General features: G+C 44.5%; 1 protein-coding gene across 1 annotated transcript in view; it reads right to left on the bottom strand.

The window, feature by feature from the left end:
- Positions 1-24,702, bottom strand: part of LOC123816638 — a 45,772-nt gene extending 21,070 nt beyond the window's left edge. Inside the window, exon 1 of the mRNA XM_045835653.1 lies at positions 24,604-24,702. The gene's annotated coding sequence lies outside the window, so the exon portion shown is untranslated. The remainder of the gene's footprint in view (positions 1-24,603) is intronic.
- Between the last annotated feature and the right edge of the window lie 379 nt (positions 24,703-25,081).

The raw sequence follows: 25,081 nt of genomic DNA, 5'->3' as shown, positions 1-25,081 counted from the left end.
TCAGATCATGATAAACCATCTTGACATTATTTCTCATTTCTATCATGACGTCCTCTTTGACTGATGAATGCTTTGGAACCATTTTTAGTTTCCAAATACACAAAAATATTTTGGGCTTTTTTTGGGGGGGTTGAGTTTTTATTTTCATATATTGTGGTCAAAGAATATAGTCCGCATGTTTTATCAATTGTTTGATATTTATTGAGATGTCCTTTGTGGCCTAGTCTGTGCTCAGGTTTTGAAATGTTTCCTGAAAAGAGTGTGGATTATTGAAGAGCCGAGATAAGAATTCCAAATATGTGGGTTTTGTGAAGTGTCTTAATCATGATGTTCATAATAGCAAAACACATTCCCCAACATAATTATGAATTATTTGATCACTTGATCAATCAGCTTGTAACAGATGAATGTTAAAACCACACTTTCAGAAGTTTAAGTTTTCATAAATCTATTGACTTTTACTCTGCATGAAATGACCGTATTTGTAGGTCAGTCAAGTGTTGACAACTTCACACAGCCCAACCCACTGTTTTGAGGCTCTGTTGCTGGTATTTATCGTCTCTGGTTTGTTATGCTTTTCTAGTTTATTATGGGATAAACTTTCTTGAGCCTAAATAATATTTTTTCCTTTAAAGTCTATTTTATTTGACATTTATATGACTATAACATCTTTATTTTGATCAGTATTTTTCTAGTATATGGCTATCTATCTTTATCCTGACTAAGAGCTATTTGGACCCATGTCTGACATATTACTTTTTCTATTTATTATACTTTTTTCTTTGCCCCGTCCCTTATTCCTAACTTCCTTTAGTGAAGTAAATTTTCTTTAATGTTCTTATTCCCTCTCTCTGCACCTTTGGGAGTTATATATTCTATTTCTGTGATAGTCCTACCAAGACACTCAACTCTGGTGACTTCCTTTTTTTCCCCAGGCAAACTCGCCCGAGCTCCAGGGCATGTTCTAGTTGAAAATATCCCACACGTGGATAAACCCACCGGTTTCTCCAGAGTCCAGGGTGCTGTTTATTGGTCACTTGTCAGCCCAAACACAGATACAGGTGGTGGAGAGGAATATAAAATGCCCCTGAGTACAGCGAGAACCAGGAGAAGCATTTGGTTAAGTTACAATGCGCCGTTCTCACCGCTGCCCAATCTTTTGTCTTACTCAGATCATGGTTCTCAAACTGGGGTGCACCCAGTCTCCAGGAGGGCTTGTTACATATAGATCTTGGGCCCACCACACCTTGATCCTGGGATATAAATGGGAGTCTGCCTTTCAAAGAGGTTCTTAGCTGATATTAATGCTACTGCACTTTAAAAACCACCACCAAGATTAAATTAAAGGGACCTTCTATACCAAGTACTGATACCCACCCCTTATGTAAGTACAATTCGCCTGGCCATCAAATAAAGACTATAGATTTCCCCCTGAGGGGCTTTTAACTCTCATTATTTTGATTCCTTGCTTAATAATTCAACCCAATCCCCAAGGCTGATGAGGTTTAAATACATCGTTCCTGAATGATTACTGAGCGAGCAGCGAGGAACGTCTCTGGTGGTGGAATTTAATAAATCGAGCCCCATGAGTTTACCAGTGTTCGACTACTTTTGACTCACAAAAATGGAATTTCATGGAGCTCAATCCAGTGTTTTACTTCTTCACAATGTTAGTTATTTTTTCTACATTGCCTCTTTACACCCTTTCTCTGTTTTCCATCATGGGTCTCCTCTCTCTCCCTTCTCCCTGGCTCACCCTGTCTCTCTGTCCCTTTCTCTAAAACTGTACAAAAGGAAAGACTGGGACTCAGAAAAGAGGGCACGTGTGCCGTCACTGCAGGGCAGTGGTCACCAGTGTGGCTCTGTTGCCAGACCGCATGGTGCTAACACTTTCCATCCGAGTAACTGTGGGTAAGTTACATAACCTTTTTGCACCTTGGTTTCCTTCATGTACAAAATAGGGGTTATAGTTGTACCTGCCTCATGGGGTTATTGTGAAGGTTAAACAAACTAATTGAGTTAAAGGACGTAGAAAAACAAAAATTAGGTATTTGATAAATATTAGCTAATATCCCTGTATCAAAATTTCCTTGTCTTTGGTTTGAAAGGATGACAAGTAGAAAGATGCTGGTCATATGTTACTGAGTGAAAAAGGGCACAGAACAATAAATGCAAGATCATTTCATGTTGTGTAAGTATTATCTACAGGCAAAGGAGATACATAGAATTTCCTGGACTGTGGGTATTTATATCTTCCTTATACAAAATCCCTTGTACTGTTTGAATTTTCTAGATTTTCTAAAATAAACATGTATTACTTCTGTGTAACAAACTACACTTTAAAAACACATCGACTACGCCTATTTTCATGCTATATGCAGCAGAACCTAAATTAATGCATTGTCACATAGAGACTGAGTATGCATGCGAGAAACCCTCCCATCCAGAATCTCAGTTTTTCGGCCAGAAGTCCAGTCAGGACGGGCCCCTCGGACGCAGAGCCCGGGGCTGCCAACCGTGACAGGACAGCGAGGGCAGGCCTGACTTACTTCATCTTGAACCATCTGCGTCAGACTATTACAACAAAAGCCTTTCTCCCGAGGAGCCTTAATTGCTCTAGGAAGTGGTGATTCCCTCTGAGTCAGACTGGATGATATTTGAGGTCCTTTAAAACCCTGAGTTTGAAGAATTTTTTTTCTTTTTTAAATACAGAGAAGGAAGACTTCAGTTAATGATAGAAGCAGACCTAGAATTTTGGTTTCTTGATTATAAATTCACTATTCCAGCATTGGAGACCACCCTTAGAGGGCCCCCCTGTTCTCCGCCCCCACAGTTCACTCTCATGCCTTGGGGCCATGCTTGTCTTGAATGATGTCTTGCCATATTCCTTTCTCTTCCAAAGACAGTGCATCAGTGGAGGGACCCTGGTGGGAGCTTCGTCACACTGCAGCCTTCCTTCACACTTCAGGAGGAATGGACAGAAGAATGCTGGAAGGGTGATCTCTGGGGCGCTGCAAACTGCACGAGACTGAAGACGGACACTCGAGAAGAGGCTTTAGGAGCAGTACTTGCTCTGGGAGAGAAGCAGCTGAGCTGCATCTGTTTGGGTTCGTGAATTCGGCAAGGTGGCGCTCCCCGCCAAGCTGCTGGTGCTGCCTGTGCAAGCTCGTGACCACTTGGTCCTCCTGTCTCAGTACGGAGATGGATTCCAACTTCAACACAACGTGTTAAATTAGACACAAGATGACTTCATTTAATTTCCTAACTCAGACGTTGTAAGTATATAGGTGGAGAAAGGCTGATGTTTGCCTTCGTACTCTTTATGTATAAAGAGAGAGAAGGTGTGTGAGAGAGACACAGGAACTTAAACTAAAATAGCATGTTTTTCTTGTACTTAGAAATATCTATTTGTATAAGATGATTAATATGCCCATTAAATATTATTACTTCCTCTTCATTAAAACAAGTTTCCAAATGATAACTACTTGAAAACAACTATGAGCTCTAATTGACATTACTTCACATATGTATGGGAGAGAACCACAACGATTTTCTTGAAAGAGTAGTAATTCATGGACTTCATTACGTGCTCAGATGATGTCATTCATTCATCCAGGGCTTCCACAACAACACAGCGCGTGCCAACCTGCACTGGGCCGGGCGCCATCCAGTGCAAAGCAGGGAAGTTTCGTTATGGAATGGAACAAGTAAAAAGAACTGCTTCTCTGGAATGTCTTCTTTAAAAGTCACTTGGTGGTTTTACTGATTCAGGAGAGTTTAAGTGCAAAAATGAAGAGGGAAATATGGAGGGAATGACGTTTCCTGTCTCCAAAGACAAAATGTCCCTTCACGGTTGGAGTGTGATAGACTTGAACTAAAAACGAATCATCTGTGAAGTCCTTAACAAGCTCTACTGAGAATCATGGCAGGAGAATGCGAAGCCCTGAGTGTGTTTATTTGACTTAGAGAAGGCCCACTGGGGGGCACATGATGTGGGGTGTCCTCTTCTTCAGTGACCACAGACAAATGATTCTTCTCAGAACAGGAGACACAATCCCTCCTGCAGCCTTCAGGAGGAAACAGGGTGCAAGTGACATCGTGGAGATTTCGGTCAGACCTTCCAAAGAGGGGGAGAATGTGACTGGTAAAACTGGGGCATACTCAGTGTGATGGGGCAACTGCGCCCCTAGAGAAGTGAGAAATTTGGGAAAGAAGAACAGCATCCAGGGACTTTGGTCAATATCTTGATGCTGAAAAGGTTTGGAAGCTTTTCTTCAGATTGATCCCCTCTAGAAGGGGAGACAGGGACGTGATGTCTCATGAGCATCTGCCACGCGGCTGTCATGGTATGTATTGACCACACATATGCACGCACACACATGCATGCACACATGCATGTTTATCACAGGCACGTGTGTTAGATTATACACATTATGTAAATGTATATTTATACTTAATATTTTACAGAATAGATCACAGTAATTTAAAATGTAATCATTGTCATAAACCTGTGGTATAAGTATTACTTGTCCATTTTAATGACGAGGAGTTGAAGGAGCAGAGTTACCTGAATAAGATCGTATGTGAGAGGAATGACATTTGTGCTGAGGCCTACTGAATTCCAGAGCCCTCTATTTTTTCTGCTCCATATTGATGCCCGGAGAATAAGTCCATTGAGAACTTTAAAAATCAAAGTGTTTCTGGTAGACTCGTTCACCTACTAGGAGTGTGACTGGGGAAAGTTCCTTAAGCTCCCTGGGCTTCATGTGACCATTTTGAGAAATGGGGATCACAGCAATCTTACTGCCTGTCTCAAAAGGTTCCTGAAAAGTTCAATGAAATAACAAAGTCAAAGTAACATACAAAATATCGTCATAAAAGCACTGCACAGAAGTAAGGACCCGTGTCTTGTTTTTATGACTGTGCAAGGCAACCAGAGGAAATTACCTAAATTTAGCCCATGACTTAAACAAGATCAAAAAGAACAACAAAGTATGTTTTATTGCAATTTAAGGAAAATACAAATGAAAAACTTCTTTGTTTAGAACAATGGAATGTTGCTGCTTATTTAAGCTGAGTGCTGGAGAGAAGGGATTCTCGCTACTTAGATGTGTTTGAAAATTTCCATCAAAACAAAGTGCACACAAATACTTTCTTGTTTGACTATGAAGATTAGATAGGATGAGGGCTAAGAACAAGAACTTAGTGGCCATAATGCCTGGGTTTGAATTGTACTTCTGCCACTCGGTAGCTGTGTGACCTCGAATAGTTTACTTGACCTCTCTGTTTGATGGCCTCATTTATAAAATGAAGATAATCATAGTACCTACATCAAGGGCTTGTTAGAATTAAATAAGTTGATATTTGTTAAGCACTTAGTAAATTATGCATAAGTATTTGATAAATGATATAAAAATCTTTGGTTTCTGAATAGGTACTATTATTTACAAGGAACATGAAGCTCAGAAAGGTCAAGCAACTTACTTAATGTCACAAAGTTAGTAGGTGGCTGTGCCTGGGTTTGATTCTGGGTCTGTCTGATTCTGAAAGCTCGGCTCTGTGTGCTGTGCTGTCTCCCATGGGGAACCTAGTGTGGATAGGCCCTAATCTGGCAAATGATAACTACTGTATCTGCCATGATAGATGCTGCATTTACCCTAGGATCGAAGGGTGTCTTGGAGACCAGGAGAGTTCCTGAGGTAGCTCTAGGCATGGGAGGCCCAAAACTAAGTCCTTCATAAGGGCCACCAGGAGGCACTGTTTGTGGACCCCCAGCCCTCTCCGGAAGGGCTTTGAAGGAAGTCAGAGTTCCCCAGGGGGTGGAGTCGGGCCCTGAAAATTGTTTGGTGGGATGGTTATTGGGCCCCCACTTTACCCAAGGTGATCAAGGGGTCAAGAGCTTTAGTAAGAAACATATGACAGGCTAGTATGCCCCGACTCCACATCAATCCCAGAAAAAACGACCACACACACGATGCTTCCTATGTTTCAGACCATGTTCTAAGTGCTTCACACACTCAGCAGTGCATCCGGAGAGCAGAGAGTAATGGATCCGGGTTCTCTTAGACGGCTCACGCAAGCTCTGGAAGCTTCAGTGCTCCTGCAGATTTACTGCCATTATTTTGAACTATCTTTGGCTAATAGAATTGCCATTGAGCTGATTTTATTAGCTCCAGAGTGAAATAAAAGAAGTAGACGGATCACGCAGGCTGCCTCAGTCATATGGAAGGGGGAGAATGTTATAGGTTTGCTGTCATCTAGTCAGATGTAATGAATGTTCTTATTCTTTCTGAATCAGGCCGATCTGAGCTCATTCCGCATGTAAGAAAAAGTGCTAACCTCACATGATGTCAGGAGGAAAAATGAACGTGCAGGTGGGTTGAAACTCACCCTATTCCTTAAGGAAGAATGAAGAAAATGTTAGCTACTTTGACACAGTGGGACATACTTATCACTAAGAACATTCATAGCATATAGATCACCCAGGAATCTTTCAGTCCTTATCAGTTTGACCGAAGTACATTTCTGAGGCTCAAAGCTAAATAGTCAAATGCTGCACTATGAAAACTTGATGTAAGCAGTGGGATTCTGCTGATGCCTAGATTTAGATTTTAATGACCTCTCAGACCTGGTGGCCAGTCCCCTGCAATCATGATGAACAGTACTGTAATTAACATCAGTACACCTCCTTCGCAGAAGACATTCATGGGCGTTTTCCCGTGTGACCTCTTCAACAGCTCTGTAGGAAGAACTGCACTTATCTCCATTCTAGAAGTAGGAGACACTGAAGTCCAGAGACATAATAAGACTTGGGTACCACGGTGTACCTGGTTACTGGTGGTCCAGGTTAGGAGCCCAGGGATTTACCTAACCATTGGGGATGCTTTCATTCTATCCCATAGTTTCTCATCAAAAAGTAACAAATGTATGGTAGGAGAGATTGCTTGTCTCAGGCCTTTTGTGCTTCTATGCCAGAATAGCCTAGACTGGATGACTTAAAAACACTATTTCTCAGAGTTACGGAGGCTGGGAAGTCCCAGATCAAGGTGCTGGCAGATTTGGTGTCTGGTGAAGACCTGTCTCAGATCGTAGACTGCCCTCTTTTTGCCATGTCCCCACATGGCTGTGGGGACAAGGAGCCCTCCGGGATCTCTTTCATAAGGGCACTAGTCCCATTCATGAGGGCTCTATCCTCTTGGCCTAATCATCTCCCAAAGGCCCCCACCTCCAAGCGCCATCCCATTGGAGGTTAAGATATGAATTTCAGGGGAACACAAACATTTAGTCTATAGTGTGATATTCATAAGGACAGATATAGCACAATATAGAAATTATGAGCTTGTAAGTAAATGCCAAAAAGATAATTAGCTCACGAAATTATTTAATAAATAACAACCTTAGCTCCTTGGGGGATAATATGCAGCCCTACTTTTCTACCAGCCCCTTAATTTTTTCCCCCAAGCAGGTAGGCAACTATTTGCAAAGCTGCTCAATGAAATGGCTTCATTCTTTAAGAACAGGTTTTCCAGTTGTTGCCCAGATGCATCATCTGACAACTCTTAGGACAGTCAGACATAGGAGGGGAAGCCTCCTGATTTCCCAGTCCATTAAGGTGACATTGCAGGAGGAAGGTGGTAAGAATTGTGTGACATGATCTTTCCTGAGATTTATGTGAAAATAGTGAGTATGAATGGTTACAGGGAAGATAGCCTATTAGTAGAAAAGTTCATTTTCCACCTAATCACCACTTAACGTAACTTGGAGGGAGGCCGGCATGGTCTCTCCTAAGCTTCCATTGTTGTTGCGCATCTCTCTCTGAGAGGGACCTGCAGCGGCATTCTGAAGCAGCAACAGCCCAGCTGAGCCCCCCGGCCCCCATTCTGTGCAATGGTTTCTCCACCGAGGTGGGAGCAAGGAGATCAAGGGATGGATGGCCATCCACAGCTAAAATATATCCCGTGTAGAGCTGTCTTCCCTTCCATGAACAGTAGGTAACCACACAAACACTCTGCAGAGAGCCACGGAGGAAGAGACAAGTCCATGTCCCCAGAGAGGGTAGGTCACTTTGCACAGTGGGCTGGGTGGATACCGACAGCCCCACATTCCAAAGTGAGCTCTCAGGAATCAAGAGCAGGGCCCTCTGGTCCCCTAACGGTGGACTCTGTGCACGTTGAGGCCCATCTGACTGCTTTCTGGGTTTTCTTTTCTGGCTACTAATGACTGGGTCAGCCAGAGACATAACACGCAGTCTGTTCTCTCACCAGTGATCTTGTGGTTCGTTTCTCCCACCTTACCCATTCATTCTTCCCCCTCAACATACTCTGGGAATTACTGTCTTTTTCTCTTTGTGTTTATGTTGATTACATATTTGTCGGTCTTGTCTCCCATACACCCTCTTTGAAGGCTGGGGTTGGGCCTCTTCTCAACTATTATCTAAGAGTGTCTACTTACAGGCCTTCATGCCCCCAGGGGGTGCAGTAGCTGCTGGCTTACCAAGTCCCCAATTTCTCCACATGCCCTCTCTGCTACTATGGGAGCTAGTCTGGCCAAACCTTCCATCGAGTCTGGCCAAGGCAGTCCAGGTCAATGCCACTTATAGGTAACAAGTTCCTCCCATGCCTGGAGCACCAACTGAGGCTCTTTAAATAAATAAGACATAGCTGGTGCCTTCCGGAGCCTTTCAAGCCAGGGGATGCATTAATACGGCACTTCTCTGACTTGCTGTTAACACCCTCTCATGGGTCCAATTAGCTGTGAAATGTGTCATCAGTAATTTCTTACTAGTAATAAGGTACTGAAGGGGATGACTTGTTTTTTTAAAAGTAAATTTGAGTGACTTTAGAGTGATTTTTATAATAACACTTCATAATTTATGTAACATTATTTATGAGTGTGAAACTTGGTAGTTTTCAACTTTTTTCTTCTGGTGCCCATACCCTGCTCCCCCCATGCCACATGGGTGTGTATATGTAAGAAGTTGCCGCTTCATTTCAGCTGAAACATAGGTAGTGGTTGGTATGTATGAGGTCTGTCCAGAATGTGTCCAGCCATGTAAAATGAAAAATAGAGACATTTATTAAAGATACAAGATACAAGAAACATTGTGCATAAGACAATGACACCTCAGTCCCCTTCAAAGTAGGCACCTTGGGACCTCACACAGTTCTCCCAATCACCATCAGCTGCCCCATCATATTTTCCTGGATCACATAGATGTTCTGAAATCTCTTCCCTTTCAAAGGTAATTTCAGTTTTGGGAAAAGCCAGAAGTTGCAGGGTGCCAAATCTGGGCTATAGTAGGGCCGAGTCACCTGGGTCATTTGATGTTTTGCCAAAACCCCCTGCAGAGACGTGATACATGAGTGGGTGTGTTGTCATGACAAAGCTGCCAATCACCAGTTGCCCATAGCTGAGGCCTTCTGAATCATCTGAATCGTTTCCATGGAGGAATGTTCAAGCTTAATGCAAAATTTGATACAGATTCATTGCTCTATTTGCTCAGTCATTTTGAATGCGACAACCACACAGTACACATGCTCACGCAACAGCATCTACCACCCCCACTGACTAGTACAGTGAAGTTGTCATTGTTCACACATGCACATTCCTGGCCACTCTCCTTGGCTGCCAGGTTACAACAATGTCATGCAAACCATTCTTGTTATATTAACAATGGCTGGACTTTTTCTGTACAGACCTCGTATGTGAACCAGCTTACCAGCCCTAACCCCATGCCTTTCTCTTCAATGCTAGAGAGCTTATCTGACTGCCAGTCATCAGTGGTGACATTATTATGTCTCTTGTGGGGAGAGGGAGATAGATTCTGGTTAGGAAAGAAAGAGAGTGGGTCAAGTTCTTGGATAGGGCAGATCAAAGTTGGGTCTTGAAAGTTGAGCACACCTTGGACAGATAGTTCCGGAGCAGAGGAGCCACCCTGCAGTAGGAGGGTTTGGATGAGTTTCAAAACCTGGGAAATGTGGAAAGTGTTCGAGGTTTCATGAATTGTCCAGTGTAGAAAGAAAGACAGTGAGGAGGGCTCTAGACTAGGTTGGGAAAAATCTTAAGGTCTACAAGTAGACAATGGAGATGTTACTCCCGTATATTATGCAGCAGAGGTCCATCCAAGTTATTCACACTGGGCACATTAAATTGTATATTTCCATGGGCCAGGCACACAGAATAGTTCTTAAATAGTTCCTGAACGGGTTTAAACACATCTGTTCAATTTTTAGGGCTTTAAAAACATTATTTCTGCATATATGGCAGTTGAGTCCTGGATCTAGAGCCAGTTAATTTGGGTTCAAAAACTGTCTCTGTCACTTACTGGCTGTAGAACTAGGAGTCATTGTGCCTTGGTTTCTTCATCTGCAAAATGGGGATAATGAAAGTGTTTATTTCATAAATCTGTTACTAAGTATTAAATGGGTTCAAGCATAACTTAGCATGGAAGAATAATCACTCAGTAACTATTAGCTGTTAATACGATTACTGTTATTATTATTTTTGCTGAGTGACCAGGTAGAGGCTCCCTGGCCTTTCCCTGTGGGTGAAATATGACAGACACACCATGAATCAACTCCTATTTGTTGAGTGATCATTTCAGTCACTGCATCACATTCTCAGAGGGACATGGAGAAGTAAGTCGTGTATACAACCCTTAAGGATGTTCCCATCCAAGGGTGGGAAAGCTATACAAGGGTGGGAAAGATATACAAGGGTGGAAAAGCTAATCAATAGCAAAATAAAGTTGATCAGACAGCCCAGCCCAGCGCCAGATGAAATTTAAGACAACACACTTCTCCAAGGGTTTGGAGAAGGACGTGATGGCCTGTGGGTCGGAGTGCTTCGGGAGATCTTTAAGCATTGAGGAGGAATTTGATGTGGGAATTTATGGTTGAGAGGAACGAGGGGCCTAGAGAAGAGGATGCGGTCCCCCTGACGTCCTCCTGACAGTTTACCAGTCTCGTGGTCCTTGGCACTCTCTGCACCGTTTTTGTTATTCACTGCTTGGTAGCTGAAGGTATTCTCCAAATTTTCTCATGCTCCATTGTGTCTGTGTTTCTGTGCCTTCTTTAGCTTTAAAGTGCCTTCCTGGCCACCACTGCAGGGCTCTGTATAACAGGGCACTCAAGAAATGATCCTTCTCCAGGCCCATAGCTTGTAAATATGGCCGTCACATGTATGTCTTACACATTTATGTCTTAGAGATCAATTGATTTGCACACACCAATCCTTTCACGTTTCTAGTTTTGAGAAGCATTTTTTTCCTCTGCTCAGATCCTTTTTATCTGTTCATTGGTCAGTAGGCAACAGATGACATAGAGCTAATCTCCATTTACTCCACATTTTTTTTTTAAGTGCCTGAAAAGCTTTGCAAAATCAACTCCACTGACTTGGCTAAAAAGGGGAGAATCAGGGCAACAGGAACCTGGATGAGATGCCCTTTGTTCTGTTTTTCAATAACAAAGACCAGGAAGCCAATTATAAGAGAAACAAAACTCAGAAATATTTGAAGTGGGTGATCGACAAGAAAACATTAAATTCAGTCTTCGCTCTTTCTCGGGATAAAGGCCATGGAGGGAGAGACAGGGGGCCTCGAGTGTGAGCAGATGTGGACTGGGTGCCAAGACCAGCAGAGGCAGGGAGCGAGGCCGCGGGAAGCGACAGGGCATTGCCGGGAGAGCAGCGGAGAGCAACGGGAGACACGTGCGGAAGGTTCCACGAGCACGCCCTCTGGGACGGGATCTTCACTCGGCAGGACACAGTCTTTCCGTGACCGAGGGCCAGGGCGCAGCAAAAGGAAAAGACAGTTGTGAGAAGCAGGTGTTAATGGTTTAAGAGTCAGGACCATGATGGGGAGGAAATTATGTTTATTAGATCACGAGTGTGTGTTGGTGGTTGTGATGGTTAATTTTATGTATCAGCTTGGCTGGGCCATGCTGCCAAGATATTTGGTCAATCACTGCTCTGGATGTTCCTGGGAGAGTGTTTTGGGGTGAAATGTACATTTAAATTGGTGGAAAAGTGAAGCAGAGTGTCCTCCATCATGTGGGTGGGCCTCAGCCAATCATATGAAGGCCTGAGTAGAACGAAAGGCTGACCTTCTTGGAGCAGGAGAAAATTCTCCCAGCAGACTGCTTCTGGACTTCATGAGTAACGTTGCCTTCTTCTGGTTCACCAGCAGGTGGCCTCTGGACCGGAACTGCAACTCTTTCCTGAGTCTCCAGCATGCCGCCCTCCCCCACCAGATTTTGGATTCGTCAAGTCAACAGGAGTGCGTGAACTAATTCCTTCAAATAAACCAATCTCTTTCCCTTTACGTGGGTGTGCGCGCATGCATCCTGCGGGTGCCCTTTCTCCGGAGAAGCCTGACTAACACAGTGGTGCGGTAGATACTGTATGCCTACCTCACTTCATTCTTAAGAGCACTATTCAAGGTCACACAGAGTAACTACTCTTGAAACAATTCTTAAATCCAAGTCTGCTGACTTCAAATCCCATATTCTGCTCATCAAATTACACATCTTAGGGCTCAGGAAAGGGCTTTGGAAAAACTAAAACTTGAATCACGGACTTCATGTTGGAGCGAAGATTCTAGGGGAACTTACTGGGGGACTGAGTGGAGAGTCCAGTCACTGGGCTCGCTGCCTCCCTGGGCTGTGCTGTCCACCATGCGGCTGGCCTTCGAGGCTGAGAAGACACAGCCTCAGGTCCTTGCCAGCACAGGCTGGCTGGACTCAGGGTGACCCGACCCTCCTGAGCCGTTCGGCTCCAGTGGAAGGAGAGGTGATGCTTCTTTCCACCCCAGGTGCCTGGCAGTTCAGCTGGGGAGTCCATTATCCCAGATGCCCCGCGTTCCACCCCTTCTCAGTCTTTCCTGGCAGCCGCTGGCCCTTTACTCCAGCCCCTCTCCGTCTAAATACGGGACATAGGGGGCACAGGGCGGAAGGAAGTGAATTCGGGCCCGTGATACAGGACAAGGACAGATGACACGGCTCTCCCTCTTCATCTCCCCCATTTAGGACCAAGATGCAGAAGGCATGCAATAAGCAGGTAATTTTCTCTGCCTTTGGCGGCTCAAGCTGCAGGAGTGCAAAAGCAGAGCAGCTTTTTCCACCAGCTCTGGGCAGCCGAGTGGGTCCCCAGTGTCACATGCTCCAGCTCTCACTTCAGCGAGGGCCAGCTGCTTGACAGCCAGCAGCTGAGGAATGTGGGGGTGCCAGGAGGCGTGTGGGAAGCGTAAACACCCTCCGCCCTAACTGGCTTTGTGTTCTTTCAGACACTGGGGGGAAAGGGAGGAGGGGAAGAATAACTGTTTTTCCCCCTTTAATGGTTTTAGTTCAGAGGAATCTATGATGTAACTATAAATAAATGAGAACGATCTTTGAAATGTTCAGAATACCAAAAGTTATATATCCCAGTGGTATGAAGCATATTAAACCCTACTGATGTAGTCATCTTGATCAGACGCTTATTTTAAACCCCTGCTGGGATGTGACTCCTCTGTAGCTGGTTCTTTGCCTCAGAAGACACGTGTTAAAGCGCAGACACTCATCACAGAGGGAACAAATGAAGATCAGTCATATCTAGCATGTCAATAATTATAAGTGGCCTAAATATCAGAATTTTAAAGCAAAATCCAATGTAAGCTGAGACAAGAGACATATTTATAATAAAGCAACTGGGCCCTGGCTGGTGTGGCTCAGGGGACTGAGTGCCAGACTGAAGCAAAGGGTCGCTGGTTCGATTCCCAATCAGAGAACATGCCTGGGTTGCAGGCCAGGTCCCCAGTAGGGGGTGCACAAGAGGCAACCGCACATTAATTGTTTCTCTCCCTTTCTTTCTTCCTCCCTTCCCCTCTCTGAAAATAAATAAATAAAATGTTTTAAAAATAAAAATCAAAGTACCAGGGAGCAATTGAACATAAGGAATGGGTGAAGGCACGCCAGGCAAATGTAAGTTCAAAGGAAGTATGATCCTCATCTTAGTGCCCAGCAAAGTTAAAGCCAAGGTAAAGAGCATGAAATGAAAAAAGAAGGATATTTTACAATTGTGAAGAGAACCACATTTAAGGGCTAACAAATACATCCCATGGTCTGTGGCACCTGGAAGATAATTTTTTTCTTTTTGTTTTCATTTTTATCCAGTGCTTTAGTGAAAAAAAAAAGTAGAATTTATGGACAGACTTAAAAATAATGCGATTTCAAATTTTAAAAATTCCCTATTTCCAGTTTCTCTGGTGCCACCAGCCTGCAGTTTTATGAGGCATCACAGTCATCCAGGCAGTGGCCTGTGGGCCACAGCCAGCCCCCTCCCCCTCCCGAGAAATCCACACCACAGAAACCTATGCCAGGATGGATAGCCATAAAACTCCAGAAAAGTAAAGACAGGAAAAAATCTTGAAAGCAGCAAGAAGGATATAACACCTTAACTACAATTTCTTATTGAAAACCACAGAGGCCAAAAGGAAAAGGCATAATTGTTCCCGTGTGCTGGAAGAGAAGAGTTGGGAACCCGCAGTCCTACACCCGGTGGAAAAACCCTTCAGGAAAGAAAGGAAAAGCAAGACGCATTCAGATGAAAGAAAATGAGAGAGTTTGTCTCCAGAAGACCTTCCCTAAGGGGATTGTCTTAATAAGGCACAATCCAAAAATAGGTAAAAATAAAACAAAAATCAGGTTCTTTGGAAAGATCAATAAAATGGACAAATCTTTATCAAGACATACAGGAAAAAACAAGTGATTTAAAAACCACGAATTATCAATACCAGAAGTTAAACAGGGGATATCACTGCAGACTGCAGACATCAAAAGGCTAGTAAGAGGACATTACAAACAACTTTACCTGACTAAATTTGACAACTTACATGAAATGGACCAGTTCCTCAGAAGACACAAGCTACCACAAAATATAAAGTAGATCATTTGAATAGCCCTATAACTATTAAAGGAGTTTAATTTGTATTTTTAAAACTCCATAAAAAGAAATTTTCAATTCTAGCTTATTTTGCTGAAGATTAGTACCAATGTCTAAAGAAGAATTAACACCAATTCTATACAAATCTCTTCCTGAAAATACAAGAGGAAACACTTTAGATTTTAAGAAGTCTGAGATGATTCATCAGCTTTCATTTTATGAAGCCATGATACTTAAACTTGACTAAGACAAGAGGGGAAAATTACAGCCAATCTTCTCCTGCAAACAGATGTAAAAAATTTAAAGCACGTATCAGTAAATTAAATCCAGTGATGCATAAGGATAGCATGTCACACGCATTTGCATTGAGGGATGCAAATCTGTTTCGAAATTTGGTAATTAAATCATGGAAATCATGATAACAGAATAAAGAGCAAAAACATACGGTCATCTGAACCAATGCAGAGTAAACATCTGATAAAAGTCAATCCTTAGTTGTTGAGAACTCCCCACAAACTAGGAAACAGCAGAAACTAACCTGATAAGATTTATCTATAAAGGGCCTAGAGCATCCTCTTCAATGGTGAATGAATGAGTGTTTCCACCCGAGATTGAAAATGAGACCAAGATGCTTACTTCTACCGAAGGTCAGTGCAGTAAAGCAGGTATAAAAAAACCTCTAAAAATTGGAAAAGAATAAATAAAACCATTATTATTTGAAGAAGCCACATGCACATACAATTTATGAGTAGGTAGAAAATTCAAAACAATCTATAAGTAAACAATTTTAATCAATAAGTAAATTTGGCAAGGTTGCTGGCTATAAGGTTGGTTTGGAAAATCAAGTGTTATTTCCATGTCGTACTGACAGACAATGAGAAAATAAAATTTTGAAAGTGAAAGATTTTATGCTAGCCTCAAAACACAAAAATAGAGGAATATTATCTAACTAATGTTTTAATATATTTACATTAAAAAATAGGAAAACACTACTGGATTAGTTTCCTAGGTCTGCCATAACAAATTGCCCCCAACTGGGTGGCTTAAAACAAGCTATCCTTGTTAAGAGACAAAATCTAGTCTCCTATGGGCAGACGTTTTTCAACCTGGGTTCCCTGAAAGCATTAATCCCTGCAGAAAATGATCTGAGTGACTGTGTTCTCCATTCTCCCAAGGGTAGGACAGTATAGAGTTAGGACCACTCTAGCTGCAAAAGAAAGGAGTTAATTCATTCCATACAATAGGTGTTTTAGGGCATTGGGTTTAATTCCCGGCAGGATCCTTAGCTGAAAAGGGCTGTAAGATTAGAGTCCCTCCTAGAAGTGTGGTGGGAGGTGGAGAGGGGAAAACTCAGGATGGATATCCTACCCAGATCCCAGGCTGCCCCCTGACCCTTTTAGCACGAAAGTAATTTTTTCCCAGAGTGAGTTTTCAACACCTAAGAAGTAATTGTGTTATAAAACATAATTGTGCACTTAAGAACTTCTTTTTTCCTTCTTTCCCAGAATGGACTCTTCGAGATATTTTTGTATTGGTTGTATTGACTTTGGATTTCTTTTTCTCTACCCGATGGTACTCACTCCTGCCCGGGGTATCTTCTATTTAGGCATCGCAATGGAAGAATGGGTCCCGTCTGCTTCCAGGATCTGCTGTTTGAGCTCTTTAGTGAGGGCAAAGCTCAGGAGGTAATCACTAAGGTCTTAGTGTTTTGCAGAGCAGATAGAACCCTACTGCCAACTGCCTGTGTCTGGGCACTTGTGGACTCATTTGAGGATGGTATTTCCTTCTCTCTCACCTCACATGTCCTTAGTTCCACTGCTTAGGTCAGAAATGGCCACAGTGACTGGGGAGCAGGCTAGAGACCAAATCTGCCCTTGCCATAGCCTTTGCATGTTACATCAGCATGGCCCTAAAACCCCAAGACCTTTCAGTCACAGCGTCTAACATGGTTGTAACTGTGGTTGTACAAGACTCACTCAGAGGGGTCTTGGTGCAGGTTGGCTCTTTGAGGAACCTGAGCAGACCTCCTACACAGTACAGAGGACCAGAGGAGGGGGACAGATGGCCATACACATGGAAATGGGGCATTTCCCTGCTCCGGAGGGAGGCCCAGGGAGATGTACGACTCCTTCTGCACAGTGGTCTGCAGAAAGAAGAAAAGCCATCATTTCTACAGGGCTCTGGACAGTGATGACGTCAGAGCATTGCACACATGTCAGTCAGTGTTACGCAGATCAGGACTCTGGTTCAGCACCCTGTGCCAAGGGCTCCTGCGCTTAAGTTCTTATATCTGAAGATCCTACCTCGCTTCTATGAGGCTTTGTAACCACAATGCCCTGAACATTAAATATATAGTAGTGGGTTAACTGTGATTCATTTTGATGACAGTACTTTTAATTTGATGGCCAAGATATATGTGTGAGATGGGGATAATGGCTTTGGAACCAGCCTCATGCTGGGGGTGGGGAGGTGCCGTTTTCTCTGCTAAGGGAGCACAACCAGAAGAAAACACCCTACCCTGTCTTCACTGTGGGAGGAACACCAGGCACGTTCCATGGATAGCAAGGGCCAAGGAAGACAAAGCCCATGTATTGCAGCCTTGGAATAGCTGGAGAGTCTGCACGTGAGCTTCATAGATGGCGATCCCAAGAGTGTCTGTGCAGGATCCCTGGAGAAGGGCTGTTGAGGGACCGATGGTGTAGAGACTCCACAGCTGCCCAGGGGAGCTCAGGGATTTGCAATAGTCAAAGCACGTGACCCCTGGGAGAGTAAACACCACCACCACACGGATCTGTGCAGGGATATGTGGATGAAAACATGGACCAGAAGAGTCTCGTACTTTCCAACTAGCTTTTATTTTATTATTATTTTTAAAGGTTTATTTTTTATTCTCATTTGAGAGAGAGAGAGAGAGAGAGAGAGAGAGAGAGAGAGAGAGAGAGAGAGAGAGAGAGATGTGAAAGAGAAACATGGACTGGTTGCCTCCTGCATGTGCCCTAACTGGAGTTCGACCCTGCAACCCAAGCATGTGCCCTGACTGGGAATAGAACCAGTGACCTTTCAGTGCATGGGATGATGCTCCAACCAACTGAGCCACCCCAGCCAAGGGTCTCCCACTGGCCTTTTAAAGGTATTTGGGATAGATCTCAATCTCATTCTTTTAACACTCCTTTTGCAGTTTTTCTCCTTCAGCCAAGCATTCCAATGTCATGATTACTCTGGAGGCTGGCTGAGAATGGAACCATCTGGTTCTCTGAAATGGACTGGGCTGGGAAATGGTTTCATGTGGAGACTGGGGATGCAGAGATAGCTTAGGATGTGGCTATGCTTTTTCATGTCCTGGGATGGGGAAAAAGAAGATGAATAGTAAATGCTACTTTCTATTGAGAGCTCACTGTCTGTTAGGTCTTGCACACAGTGCTTTGGATGCATTGTCTCCTTTAACCTTCATGACAAGTTTGAGATAAGGGCTGTAATTATTTCCATTCTGTGGATGTGGAAAACAAAACTTCAAGAGGCTAAATCACTTGCTTGCAGTCACGCAGCTAGTCCATAGTAGAACTGGGTCTTGAATGAGAATCTCTGATGCTGGAGGCTGTGCTCTCAGCCACTAAGCTAAAAAGTTGTGACTTTTAACCCAACTTAGAGAAATATTGGGCCAAGCATGCTTTTGCAAGAGCAGCACCTACATCTTTGATGGGCATCCTTGGCTCTGACTAACCTTCCGTAGCACAGGGCTCGAGTCCCATGGAATTTAGTTTTTCTGCAGCACGGGGGGTTGGCCCAGTTAATAACCAATGAATGTGTGTCTGTTGAACTGACTGAACAGATGAGTTCTGTGGGATGGTTTCTGAAAGGTAGATTCACCCAGTAAGAGGTGTTGCCTCTTACCGCCTGACATTCTCGTACAAACCTGTCCGCAGGAGCCACACAGTGAAGACAAGTCTTACTGATGGTCCCACCGTGGGATCATCACCCTTGCCCAGCAATTTTATTTCTTCTAAGTCAATGTGTTTTTCTGAGATGACTCAGGAAACTTCTACAGAGTTTTAAAACTAACACATGCAGTTACATTCAACCACATGTCACTATCATGTAGGGTCATTTCTATGAGGTCTTTGGCCCCCGAAAGACTTCAGACTAAGTATGTGACTCCTGCTAGCTCCCATGGGTATGCAAGACTCCCAGGGCGGCATAGAAACTTCAGCTGTGGTGCAAAGCTGCCCACTCTTTGGGACAAATGAAAGGACTGAAGGGTGGATTGCTGGGAGGGATTTTACCATTATATATACATTAATTTAACAATATATATAGATGAATGACTGCCCTAGGCTATGGCTTTTGTTTGGAGAGCGATGGAGAACCAAGCAGTTTTTAGGAACACCCCAGTAATCAGGTTGACTTTCAATTTGTCTTCCCAAGGACTGGAGGTGGCTGGAGAACACGTCCAAGGGACTGGGAGTGGGAGGTCCCCCGATGCCACAGATGGGACAGCGGGAGGGGTCCTGGGTGGCCTTGGGTGGAGCTGCCTGTGTGATGTGGGAGGGATGGAGTAGGCCCGTCAGAGGGGGGAGAAACTACTATTTCATCTACTCTCTGTGCCGTGATCTCAGGCTTGGGAAGCTGCCACGAGACTTGGCTTTTGCCAACCTTTGGGATGCCCTGGGAGACCACAAAAATCTGACTAACTCTAAGACTAACTCTGTAAACTCCGGAATTTCTCAGCATAGCAAGTGGGGGTTGTTGCCTACGCACTCAACCCCATCCCACAAAGAGATGATAGTTTTATCCAGCATTTCCAAATGATATTCCAGGGGCTCCTGTGGGGAAAGGTCAAGTACATTCAAGCAAGTTTGAAAAATATGTGGTTAAATAGAAGTAAACTGTTTTCGACAGGATTTCTCAGGGCTTCTCATCTGCTGTCCTGAAGCGTGTATCTCGAAGAAGGAGACTGTGTGTGTATTCTAACAGTCAGGTTCTAATGTAAAAAAGGTAGGTGATGCTTCTCCTTACTTTAGGTCACACCAGCCACACAACATCGTGGGCACATGGCTAAAGCTACCGAAACACGACATGGATTTGTGTCCTTATGTGAATGTGCATACTCTACAGAAGAGCCAAACAAATGCCTACGTTCAAGGAAAGGATGATGGTTGTGGTGGCGGGAGGAGGGGGGCGAGGTGCGGGGGAGAGGGAGAGCTTTTGTGGCAGAGACTCAGAAGAGCCGCCCCCCTGACCGAAGGCCAAGTGCCCCTGACTCTGACTCTGAATCGCTGGGTGACCTTCTCAGGGTCACTCAGCATAGCTGGCTCTGCTTCCTATGAACAAAGTAGAAATTTAAAAAGTAAAATCTTCTCCAATTTTCTTACAAAATATTACAAGGACTCAACAAGCCCATGCCGTTCAAATGTTTTGAGCTTGTGGTCGGGTACACCGCCTAATGACAGGGTCGGGTCTTGACCACGGGCAGGGTTAACAGAGGGGTTTGCGGAACAGGCACAGAGGGAGAGTCTGCTCCGCCAGGACTGTGGGCAGCTGCCACCCCGGGGTCCGGGTGGGTCAGGCCCTGTGTGCGCCCCTCCCTAAGCCAGCCAACCCTGGAGACTTGAAAAGAAAGAAAACCTAGAACAATGGACAGGTGACCTCTTTTAGGTCACAGACAGAAACACGACACATTGGCCAGACAACCTTCAAGCACAACAGTGCCCCTTTTCCTATTAGCCCAGGGGTGTTCCTATTTATTGGGGGCTTTTTGAGACTGCTCAAGTGACTAATTTGGTCAGAGCATGCTAAATCCCACCAAAGACACGGGACTTCCAAGAAAGCACGCCTCAAAAAGTGATTTTTGTGATGGCAAGCTTGTGTGCATGGGGCATGTAGGCAGTATCCTTTGTCCAAATTTTACGCTTCCTCCTTGGCACTGCTGAGTCACTGCGTTGTCTAGAAGTCCGAGTTAAAAAGCCAGTGAGGCGGGGCCTGCATCAGGAAACCTCTTTTGAGTAGAGCACGGGCGCCACCTGGAGTTCAGTGTGAGTGCTGCAGACCCCACTTGGCTGATTTGCAGCTCTGAGATGGAATGAGTGGGGCTTGTTTCCTTTTGCACGAAGCAATACAGTAAGGCCCGGAATACCTCTGTGACATCCTGAATTGCTTTTAGCAAAAGGTAGTGCATCGGTCAGGGTTCTCCAGAGAAACAGAACCAACAGGGTGTATATGCATACCATCAAGAGATTCATTTTAAGGAACTGGCTTTGTGAGGTTGTGGAATCTGACCAGTCCCAAATGGGTAGGCTGCAAGTTCAGGCAGGAGTTAAAGTGACCATCTGGAGGCAACATTTCTGCATCTCCAGGAAACCTCGGTTTTTGCTCTTAAGGCCTTGAACCAACTGGGTGAGGCACATTAGCCCATTAGTTGGTTGTGTCCCGGTTGCATTCCTACATTGAAGTCCAAACCCAGACGCCACCACATGACTGTACCCAGAGATAAGATCTTGTAAGAGGTGATTAAGTTAAAATGAGGTCATCAGGGTGGGTCCTAATTTAACTGGACTGGTGTCCTTCTAAAAAGAGAAGGAGGGGAAAGGCCCCTCGAAGAGAACTCTAAGTTCCCAGAAACAGGTCTGAGAGTAAACTCTCGGTTGCCCCGACACCTTGGTCTGGGATTCCTGGCGTCGGGAATTGTGAGCAAATAACCTTCTGTTGCACCACCCAGCCCATGGAGCTTTGTTCTGGCAGGTCAGCAAGTCAATACGCTAGATATTTCAGTCTTTCCTAAACTTAACTGTGCATTACTTTTTTTTTCACGTGGGTAGAATTGTCGTCTAGTTGATGAGAATTTTGATGATCTGCTACTTAAAATTCTCCCAGGTTTCCAGGATGATGACATATAATGCCGTTTAATAGGTTTCAGTGTGCATGGCCTTCATAGCTTTCTGGACTGCCCGTAGTAATGAGTGTGTTTAAATTATTACTAATGCACATACACCCACAGATACTGTGGAAATCAATGTTTCTGAAACTATGCCTTCCTGGATGAAGGACTAGCCAGGATGGCGATTGGAAAGAGTGTGCGTATAGCTAATGTGCCTGTAATTTGAACTGCTGCTGCTGTGCAGACAGGGGTTGGTTTAGGGCTTCCTTTCATGTCCGTTACTGAGATACTTCTGTCCTGAACCACTGAGTTTGCTATCACAGTCCACCACAGACCGGGTGGCTTATAAACACCAGAAATGTATTTCTCACAGTCTGGAGGCTGGGAAATCCAAGACCAAGGCATCAGACCATTCAGCATGTGGCAAGGCCCCTCTTCCCAATTCACAGATCATCATCTTCTTGCTGTGTGTCTTCACAAAGCAGAGGGGCAAGGGCGCTGGCCGAGGTCTCCCTCAGAAGGGCACCAATCCCACTCATGCTGGCTCCACCCTGGCGACATAATCACCTCTGGAAGCTCCCACCTCCTACTTGGGCACTAGGAGTTAACAGATGAATTTTAGGAGGGCACCACATTCAGTACCGAAGAGATCCTTTGACTTTACTCAACTGAAAGGATATGCACAACACATATTACCATTAACAGTTACTTGAAGTGTTTTAAAGAATGATTAAAACTTTGAAAAGTGATGGTGTATTTGACGGCTGTGGTTGTTAGCATAGCCCCAGGCAGGCCTGAGGGAGGCCCAGACAGACCATCGGAGATGCGGGGCACGGACTTGTGTGTCTGCCTCTCGTTTTGAACCTGAGGATTCCACGTACCTTTGCTTTCAATTCCCTTCTTTTGCTCCATTTTGGACCTTTCTCTATTTGTCAGACCTTGTTTAAATTTTTTTCTTGACATCCTGTCTCCTTTTATACTTGACAATGTGTGCAGAAGTGATTCTAGTCACCAAGCTTGTCACTGGCTGTATTAAGCTTAAGTAAAAGAAGAATGAATAATCTATTTAAAAAAAAATGCCGTGCTTGTTAATGGTTGCCTGTAAAAGCCCGAGACTGATGTGTCCTGTGGAGGGCACTGTTTCTCCTTGCTGAAAATGCTTTTACTATTTCAAGCACGTCGATAAAGCAAAATAGCTAAATCCAAGGAGGGCAGAAATTAAGAAAAACTTCTGGGCTCCGTAATGGCCACAGGTGTCCAATGGAAAGAAGGATTCATTGATATTACACTTGGCTATTGCTAGAATTAGCTTCCTGGGGCCTGAGCTGAGAGTTCATGTTAGGAAAGAATGAGGTGAATGAAGATGGGGAGAAAAGGCAGAGAGGCCTGTAAGATGAAGGGGGTTTTCAAGGGAGAGTTGTGAATTCCAGGTCTCCAAAGGCCAAGCGACTACCACACTCTCCATTTCCGGCTGCGTATTGCCCGCCCCATCCCTGGACCAGAGTTTTCCTCTTTTAGGATGCCTGCCTCATACTCAATGCCAGCAAAGGGTTACATGCACATTCGAAGGAGAATACCTCGATGAAAAGGAACTACGCATGTTTCTGTGCTTAGAGCCCAGGGGGTGAGACAAAGCCTTCTGGAACTCATGGAGAACTGAAATTCTAGGGAGAATGACATGGCCAATTCACTTTGGGAGACCTGTGCCAGAGGGCCTCCTCAAGCGTTCCACCGCTGGGGTTTCTTCAGGATTCTCGAGAGGAAAACAAACTTTGCCTCCACGCACAGCAAACGACTCAGGTCTGACTCCTTGGAGGCTTTTCTCTTCACCACAATCGTAGGAAGGAACTAGAAGAAGACGAGTGATGGCCAGAATGGCAGGGGTATGGTCAGGTGAACCAGCACATCCACCCTTTAGAGTGAGTATCTGTGGTTGTACTTGTCCCTGGAGGTAGGTGGGGCCTCCATCAGATTGGCGGGGACACCTTCGGAAATGTGCACAAGGGCCTTGAATACAGAATCTTACAAGATTCACAGAGTTATAGATGCTAATGCATGTTCTTCAATAGGGGGTCCAAGGTAACATCTTTGAACTTGGCCTTTTTATTCCCCCTTGCTCCCTAGCTGCATAGGACAAGTCTCCACCCATGGGCCACTGATGGCTTTCAGAGCGACTGCAAGTGTTTGAGAAACTCAGAACCAGGACAGCAGATTTTCAGGGCATGGTGCTTAATACCTTTTCCCCTGGAACTTCGGTCATTATCATGGACAAAACTTCCTGAAGAGAACCGAGTCGCCGCAGAGAAATTCTCTGTGGGAGACAAAGGTCAGGTGGAAGGGGAAATGTGGCCTGTCTGTGATTTATTACCCTTGGGAAGCAAAGCAAATCACATTTCTCCGGGGAGGTTTGCTTAATGCTCAGCAAGCTGCAGTCAGAGAAAGCCATCTGCGAATCCCCAGACAATTATGGCACACGCTTCCTCCTCCCCCTCCCCCCGAACCACAATGCGCAGTGCCCTGGGACAGTAACCCAGAAATAACGGGTAGTTATGTTTGGTATGAAAAACATACAAAGAGGTTCCTTGCAAATTTAAAATGCTAGGGAGGCATCCGAAAGGGGGGGGCATGATGGATTTCCTTTTTGCTGTTTGGGAGCGTTAGGAACTCTTAGAGCTGGAGGGGCCTTTACATGTGACCCCAGTCCTTGCAGTCTCTTTTTATAGAGAGTAAACAGAGATCTAATCATTTTTGCAAGAGTGAGACATAGAGCAAGAATTCCACGAGATTTGGTGGAGGCAGAATATTCCAGTACTCACGTTAGAAGCCAGCTCCTCAGAGAACACTGGGTGGATTCACTGCCTAAGTGGTTTATGGGGAAGATGGTTTTGTTGTTGCTGTTGTCATAACAACGAGCCACGCTGTCATTTCCTGGAAGTTGGATCCTTATTACCCTCCAGGCTTAAGGAGATGATATAGATGGGCCCTCAGCAGCTCAAGGCCCTATTGGTTCAGTCTCTCCTCTCTGTGCTCCAGCCTCAGTGTTGTTTTCCCAGTCACTTAGCAACCATGCACCGCCCCCCTATTGAGTCTGTCTCTCTTGGTTCTGGGAAATCAACAGTAACAGAAATCTCGCACACCCATTTGTTGAAGGGCCAAGTTTCCTGCGATCTGTTCCTTAGGGCGCTGGTCCCTGAAGATCCAGTTAGATGTTCCTGTATGTGAGTACTCCTTGGCCAAGGCAGTGTGAAAATGGATTGAAGTACATTCAGTTTGTTAAAAAATGTTCCTTCGTTT

The sequence above is a fragment of the Phyllostomus hastatus genome, unplaced genomic scaffold (genome assembly GCF_019186645.2).
Source record: "Phyllostomus hastatus isolate PE091 unplaced genomic scaffold, TTU_PhHast_1.1 phas_contig_210, whole genome shotgun sequence".
In the NCBI taxonomy this organism is placed as follows: Eukaryota; Metazoa; Chordata; class Mammalia; order Chiroptera; family Phyllostomidae; genus Phyllostomus; species Phyllostomus hastatus.
This window is presented reverse-complemented; position numbering and strand designations above follow the sequence as displayed.